The sequence below is a fragment of the Diabrotica virgifera genome, chromosome 4, assembly GCF_917563875.1.
Source record: "Diabrotica virgifera virgifera chromosome 4, PGI_DIABVI_V3a".
Lineage (NCBI taxonomy): Eukaryota > Metazoa > Arthropoda > Insecta > Coleoptera > Chrysomelidae > Diabrotica > Diabrotica virgifera.
The window spans coordinates 71,792,890-71,800,671 of NC_065446.1; the positions used below are offsets into that span (position 1 = coordinate 71,792,890).

The window sequence follows — 7,782 nt, forward strand, 5'->3', positions numbered from 1 at the left end:
TTCTTTCTGTGGTGGTGGATACACTAATTTCAGGGCTTTATTATGGAGTTTTTGGTTTAAAATTTTGTTAACTGTTTGTTCGTTATAGCCGTTGTTTACTGCTATTTGTTTAATGATGTTTAGTTCTATTTCGAAGTTATTTTTTGTCATGGGAATTTCTGTCAGTCTATGTATCATGCTATGGTAGGCTGCTAATTTGTGTTGTGTTGTAACGTTTGAAAAAACTCCAACATTAATTTAATATCCCAATTCCCAAAAAGAATGTCTATTTTTTTAATTTATTTTGTGAAGTTCAATATCATTATAAGATCCCAAGCCGACCCTGTATACAGCCATGAAGTATTGCAGCAACATTTCAATGTGTTACAAGATTCCTGTTTATTTGAGACGCAAAAACAGAATTTGTAAGAAGTGTTGACAAAAGTACAGTTCTAATGCGTAGATGAACTTTCTAGAACAAATCTTGAACTGAAAGTTGAGTTCTTGTCAACTAAGCATCCCTAAGGATCAAAATCGCTCGGTACTTCCGTCGTATTTTTCCCAGGTAGTAGCTTCAGAGCGAAGCGCAAATAAGTCCAGCTTTACGTCCCGAGGTGATAGCATCCTGCTCCTCGGCTGGTACTCGCTTGAATTAGGGCGTAGTCCCTTTGTTCCCCGCCGGTAAAATGTAGAATGGTCGCTGTGAAGATCTGAATGTGTGGTGAGTGCTCTGAGAGGATTTTTTCCACATAGTGTTGGATTTGTTATGGAAAATCGAAGCCTCTTGAAGAGTCAAACACGCAGTTCTACAACCCGGCATTGTTGCCCATTGTGTAGAAGTCTTTGTTTGTTCCTGTCCCTATGCATTGTGTAGAAGTCTTTGTTTGTTCCTGTCCCTATGCAAGTTCCAGTTGATTGCCCTGAAAAGTTCCAATTTCCCAGAAGAGCCCCCTTTGTGATTTGTGTATGGAATGTCTACCCCACACCCCACCCTCCAATGATTGCCCTGAAATTGAAGAAAGAAGCCATGTCTTCCCCCTGCCCCCTGTTTGTTGATGAACTCCCACCCTGTAGTTTGTGACTGTGACGAAGAGTTTTTTTGTTTTTAAGGTATGATACGTTTTTTAATTTTACTAAATTTCAAGTGGATAAATTTCTGGTAAATAATTGTATAAAGAAATTTGCTTTCATAATGGTAAAAAAAGGCAGTGACTTATGACATTTGACAGCTACGTCAAATCTTGTGTTGAAATAAATAGGTCAAATTTTATTTGACATATACTGCCCAACAAATTTAATTTTAATTGTTTTGTTTGTAATCATTGTTTTTGTAGTAAAATTTTGAATAAACCTGGTAAGAGTTTAAAGTTTTGAATAAACGTTTTGTAAGTGTATCTACCATTTTATTTCTGTAACCTTGTTTTGGAAAAATTTTAACTAAATTCTAATGCAACTGTGTGTAAGTTTTAGTACAGAAGAAAGAATATGGCATAGAAGCCAGTAAAAGAAAAGATGTTGCCCAGTCTAACCCCAAAGAGGAATCAATGATGAATGTCCCCCCATTTGGTACCCCGTAAGTGAGAGAAAATGTCTTAGTAAGTACCCAAATACAAACCAGAGGATTTGTTTCAAACGGCGTCCCTTTTTGTTAAATAGTAGAAAGATCCTCTAGTCAGAGTAAGTACCCTTATGTATTTAGTTATGGTAGTGTAGTCATCTTAACACCCCTTCACCCTCCCTAACGAATCTACGACCTAGCTCCCGCACAACAAATGAGCTGCCGTCCCGCAACGAGGCTTTATGTGTCTGCTTCTTCTTCTTTAGCCCCATTCTTACCCCCCAGTATCTCTATAGATAGTCTTTCCTTGTTCCCATATGAGCAGACATGTTAAACGCTTCAAATGGCGCCCAACGTGTGGGGCTCGAAACGCTTCAAATGTCGCCCAACGTGTGAGGCCGATTCATTTTTCTGCCTCCTTCAGTATCCAGTAGTTGTCTTGTCCAGTTGAATGCTTCAAATGGCCCCGGCAACGTGGGGCCTGTACTTTTTTTGGCCTCCCTCAGACCCCATTTGCATGTTCCCACTACCATGTCCTTTTAGCCTCCTTTCGGTCTCATTTGTACTACAACTGTTAGGCAGTGCCCGTCTTGGGTAGCCGATCTCAGTTTGTGGTGCAAGTGTTTCCGATAACATGGAAGCTCGACTCGTGTCATGTTTTGTATGCCCATTGTTACAAGTCTAGCTTGTAGACATGTTCAACTAGTAGTTAGCCTATCTACTAGTCCCCAATGTCTTTAGCCACCCCCCACTTAGTGTTACATTTGTAACGTACACCCTGAAGTTTGACCCGAGTAAATATCGCCCAAGTCTTCCCATGTAGTTTAGCCCAGATTCCTCTTGTCTTGCCCCCAGAAACTGTTTCATGTCTGTTAGTGCCCCCGAAACTGTTTCAGTCTGTTAGTCCCCATGAAAGAGCCCATTTTTGTAGTTTTTGTTGCAAAAGTTAATAATTTTTCCAAAGAGGTGTAAGTATGTACACATTTTGTTGTGATGTTGATTTGGTCGTGCTGTTGATTGTATAGGCATGTACCATTTCATACATCATAGTGTATTTAACTTGTAACCCCATATGTATACTGGTATTGTATTGTATTGTAAGTATCGTAGAACAGAATTGTATGTTATTGTAGCGTACTAACTGTATTGTATTGATATTGTACCCATGATGAAAGCATTGATTTGAATTTTTTTGAAAATATTGATGAAATATATAGACAAACAGTTGAATAAAAAAGTAACGTAAAATTTTTTTGAAAATTTTGATTAAAAGTAACGTTAAATATTTTGAATATTGAATCCAATTATGAAGTATAACAGTATGTTGTATTTTTTGCATGTATTCCTATAGATCAACAGTTTTTTTTACAGAATAATCGTTTTTTGTGATTTATTGATTTGGTCATTTGATTAGATGTGTGATGTTGTTGGTATGGTCCGTGTATGAGCTTAGCCCCGTATAGTCTGTGTGAGAGTAGTCCCTTGTTTTTCCAGCGAAGCCTATCTCTGTTGGTGTATGTCATGCCACAGGTTAGTTGGAGAAGTCATCCCATTGAGAAGTCATCCCCTTGAGAAGTGGCCCCGTGAAGAAGTGAAGAGGGAAACCGTGGAGAGGCCCCCCACTTCTGTGTTTTTTTCAAGCAGCCAGGAGAAAAGCTGTCACTTTTAGATTTGAAGATAGCGTTCTCTGTCGACACTGTTTGAGAATAACTGTCTTGAAGTGTAGAAGTTAGCCCCTGAAAAAGCCCCCCCCTTGTCTGTGTTGCCCCTTGTTTTTTTTTTTTTTTTTGACTAATCTATCTTTATAGGTGTCAAAAGGATGCCAGAGGTTAGTTAAAAAGAGCCCGTGAAGTAGTAGTTGAAGTCTCCCCCCCAGTGAAGTAGTAAAAGTCCCCCCGTGAATGAAGTATGTCTTTTTGTATCTGACATGTCACAAGTGTAATACTCGTGATGAAGGAAGTGTTGTTCAGCTATCTGTGAACACTTTCATTAGTAGTCGGAGCAAGAAATGTCTTATCCCGTGTGAGCTCATATAGGAACCAAATTTCAATATTGTTTGTGTTTGTAAGCCCCTGAGTATATCTAGAAGTCAAAAAGTATGTTGTTGTCTGTTTGTTTGTCTATCCCTGTTTTGTCTGGAAGTTTTAGAGCCCATTGTCTGTTGTCCCGTGTTGTCTATTAGCCCGTGTTGTCTATTAGCCCGTGTTGTCTATTAGCCCGTGTTGTCTATTAGCCCGTGTTGTCTGTTAGCCCGTGTCCGTGCTGGAGTTTGATTTTTTTTGGCGAATAGTTAGTTGACCTCTCTTCTCTTTGTTGATTGAAAGTAGGCCAAGAGCAGAAGCTGTGACAAGGCTGGTGAGGTTAGGATCTGGCCGCGTTGAGTACAGGTGAAGCTTGCTTTCGGTCGATAAATGGAAGCGGTTGTTCGTCAGAACTGTCATACTTTCCAATGTCCCTTTGGTCTTCCCCTTGCGTGTTGCTTTCATCCCCTGTTTTGAAAAAGTAGCCCCCCGTTTTGAAAAATAAAGTCCACCCCCAGTCTTGAGAAATGAAATGCCCCCAGTTTTGAAAAGTAAGTCTATCCCCAGTTTTGAAAAGTAAAGCCCAACCCCCCTGTCTTGAAAAATGAAGTCTATCCCCTGTTTCGAAAAGTGAAGTGTAGCCCTGTTTTGAAAATGAAGTCTTTCCCCAGCTTGTGATTTGAAAATGAGAGAGTTGTCTAGTGAACGTTCATGAAAGGTTCTTATGTCCTGGATTGGACTGTTGATTGAAAACGTAATGATGTAGTGTTCTCTATATCATATGTTGCGTTCATTTCCCTTAGTCTTGTTTAAAAAGTTTGATATCCTGTTTGAACCCAGTATACTAGTCTTTTTGGTCTTTTGTTGTTGTCACACATACCCCCTCCCCCTTGTTAGTCTTGTTTTGATTTTAGCCCTTGTTGTTGTCATATACCCCTTTGTCTAGCCCTGTCTTGTTTGAATGAGTTGTTGAAGTAAGTTGTTGGTGAGATTTTGTCTCACTGAGGTGTTTAGACTGGATTGTCTAAATCCTCGTTTTGCAGAACCGTTGCCGAAATGTCCCGTGAAACTCGCTAGGGTTTAGCAGAGTTTGGGCAGATGTTTATCTGTCAAACATCAACTTTTTAGTTTTTGTGAACCGCTCGCGGTTAGGCAACGAGGTGACAAGGCTGTGTCTGCCCTGGTATGTCACTTGTGTTACTGCTGTGGATGTCAGCGAGGTCCACACAGGGCACAAGTTTAGTTTCTTTCCCAAGGCACAGAAACTCTTGTCACCTACAGTTCTTTGTAGAGTCAAGAAACATTTAAGTCTACTCGACTTTAAAGAGTCTGGCGATTGATGGCACGCTAGCCCAATCCCTAACGACTTTTTTGTTTTGTTTAATCCCCACTAGCCATTATCTAAATATTTTGATATTGTTGTCCTGTCACACCTAAGATGTCCATGTTGGATTTTTTTCTGTTTGTTATCGAAAACTGGATAATCTTATCCAGGTTTCTCTTTTGCGCGGAGGCTTTGTAACGTTTGAAAAAACTCCAACATTAATTTAATATCCCAATTCCCAAAAAGAATGTCTATTTTTTTAATTTATTTTGTGAAGTTCAATATCATTATAAGATCCCAAGCCGACCCTGTATACAGCCATGAAGTATTGCAGCAACATTTCAATGTGTTACAAGATTCCTGTTTATTTGAGACGCAAAAACAGAATTTGTAAGAAGTGTTGACAAAAGTACAGTTCTAATGCGTAGATGAACTTTCTAGAACAAATCTTGAACTGAAAGTTGAGTTCTTGTCAACTAAGCATCCCTAAGGATCAAAATCGCTCGGTACTTCCGTCGTATTTTTCCCAGGTAGTAGCTTCAGAGCGAAGCGCAAATAAGTCCAGCTTTACGTCCCGAGGTGATAGCATCCTGCTCCTCGGCTGGTACTCGCTTGAATTAGGGCGTAGTCCCTTTGTTCCCCGCCGGTAAAATGTAGAATGGTCGCTGTGAAGATCTGAATGTGTGGTGAGTGCTCTGAGAGGATTTTTTCCACATAGTGTTGGATTTGTTATGGAAAATCGAAGCCTCTTGAAGAGTCAAACACGCAGTTCTACAACCCGGCATTGTTGCCCATTGTGTAGAAGTCTTTGTTTGTTCCTGTCCCTATGCATTGTGTAGAAGTCTTTGTTTGTTCCTGTCCCTATGCAAGTTCCAGTTGATTGCCCTGAAAAGTTCCAATTTCCCAGAAGAGCCCCCTTTGTGATTTGTGTATGGAATGTCTACCCCACACCCCACCCTCCAATGATTGCCCTGAAATTGAAGAAAGAAGCCATGTCTTCCCCCTGCCCCCTGTTTGTTGATGAACTCCCACCCTGTAGTTTGTGACTGTGACGAAGAGTTTTTTTGTTTTTAAGGTATGATACGTTTTTTAATTTTACTAAATTTCAAGTGGATAAATTTCTGGTAAATAATTGTATAAAGAAATTTGCTTTCATAATGGTAAAAAAAGGCAGTGACTTATGACATTTGACAGCTACGTCAAATCTTGTGTTGAAATAAATAGGTCAAATTTTATTTGACATATACTGCCCAACAAATTTAATTTTAATTGTTTTGTTTGTAATCATTGTTTTTGTAGTAAAATTTTGAATAAACCTGGTAAGAGTTTAAAGTTTTGAATAAACGTTTTGTAAGTGTATCTACCATTTTATTTCTGTAACCTTGTTTTGGAAAAATTTTAACTAAATTCTAATGCAACTGTGTGTAAGTTTTAGTACAGAAGAAAGAATATGGCATAGAAGCCAGTAAAAGAAAAGATGTTGCCCAGTCTAACCCCAAAGAGGAATCAATGATGAATGTCCCCCCATTTGGTACCCCGTAAGTGAGAGAAAATGTCTTAGTAAGTACCCAAATACAAACCAGAGGATTTGTTTCAAACGGCGTCCCTTTTTGTTAAATAGTAGAAAGATCCTCTAGTCAGAGTAAGTACCCTTATGTATTTAGTTATGGTAGTGTAGTCATCTTAACACCCCTTCACCCTCCCTAACGAATCTACGACCTAGCTCCCGCACAACAAATGAGCTGCCGTCCCGCAACGAGGCTTTATGTGTCTGCTTCTTCTTCTTTAGCCCCATTCTTACCCCCCAGTATCTCTATAGATAGTCTTTCCTTGTTCCCATATGAGCAGACATGTTAAACGCTTCAGTGTAGGATGGGACACAAATTAGCAGCCTACCATAGCATGATACATAGACTGACAGAAATTCCCATGACAAAAAATAACTTCGAAATAGAACTAAACATCATTAAACAAATAGCAGTAAACAACGGCTATAACGAACAAACAGTTAACAAAATTTTAAACCAAAAACTCCATAAGAAAGCCCTGAAATTAGTGTATCCACCACCACAGAAAGAACCCAGTACCTTCTGCTCTCTCACATATACTGGCAAGATAACAACAACAATAGCCAGATACATAAAAAAGAAAGGAATAACACCAGCTTTCAGAACTAACAACAACTTAAGCAAATATATTAAGAACAATAAAAGCCGAAAGAGAAAGCAACTACAGAGTGGTGTGTACAAACTAACTTGTGGTGACTGTCCGAAAACGTACATCGGTCAAACTGGCAGAACTTTTGACAAACGGATAGCAGAACACAAAAGGGCATTCAACAATAGAAAAACAGACACTTTTACATACGCACTTCACCTTCTAGATCATAATCATTCTTTCAATGAAAAGTTTAAAATTCTACATATTCAAAATAAAGGCCTTAAGCTATCTTTTTTAGAATCTATGGAAATTAATAAACTGAAAAATACAGATATAATTCTGAATGACCAACTCGAGACAAACAGCTCCCCACTCCTCAACCTCTTCAGTTGAAGATTAAAAAGGCAAACACATTGTAAACTATATTACTTGAGAAAGGCACTCCGCCGAAACAGCTGTAGTCACTTAGATATAATAAATTTTGTGGAAGTATAGAAAACAAACGTTTTCAGTTTTTTATTGTTAGATAAAATGAACTTCCATCAAGTAACGGTCGAATCCATCAATTGTTACATAATTGTTATCATATTATACGAAAAATAAAAATTCCATAGTTCTTTTTGTTTTATGAAAAGAAAATAACTGCATTCATGATTATTAGTGATACTTCTCACTGACTTGATAATTAAACGTATTTTATTTAGACCATTGTCTTAAAAAAAATGGAACTGCATTCCTCG

At 38.6% G+C, this 7,782-nt stretch overlaps 1 long non-coding RNA gene across 1 annotated transcript; it reads left to right on the forward strand.

Moving 5' to 3' along the window:
- Window positions 1–214: 214 nt before the first annotated feature.
- On the forward strand, window positions 215–6,241 carry LOC126883541 (uncharacterized). The gene is made up of 2 exons (XR_007697697.1): window positions 215–847; window positions 5,753–6,241. It is a non-coding gene; the product is annotated as an uncharacterized LOC126883541 (long non-coding RNA).
- Window positions 6,242–7,782: the final 1,541 nt, after the last annotated feature.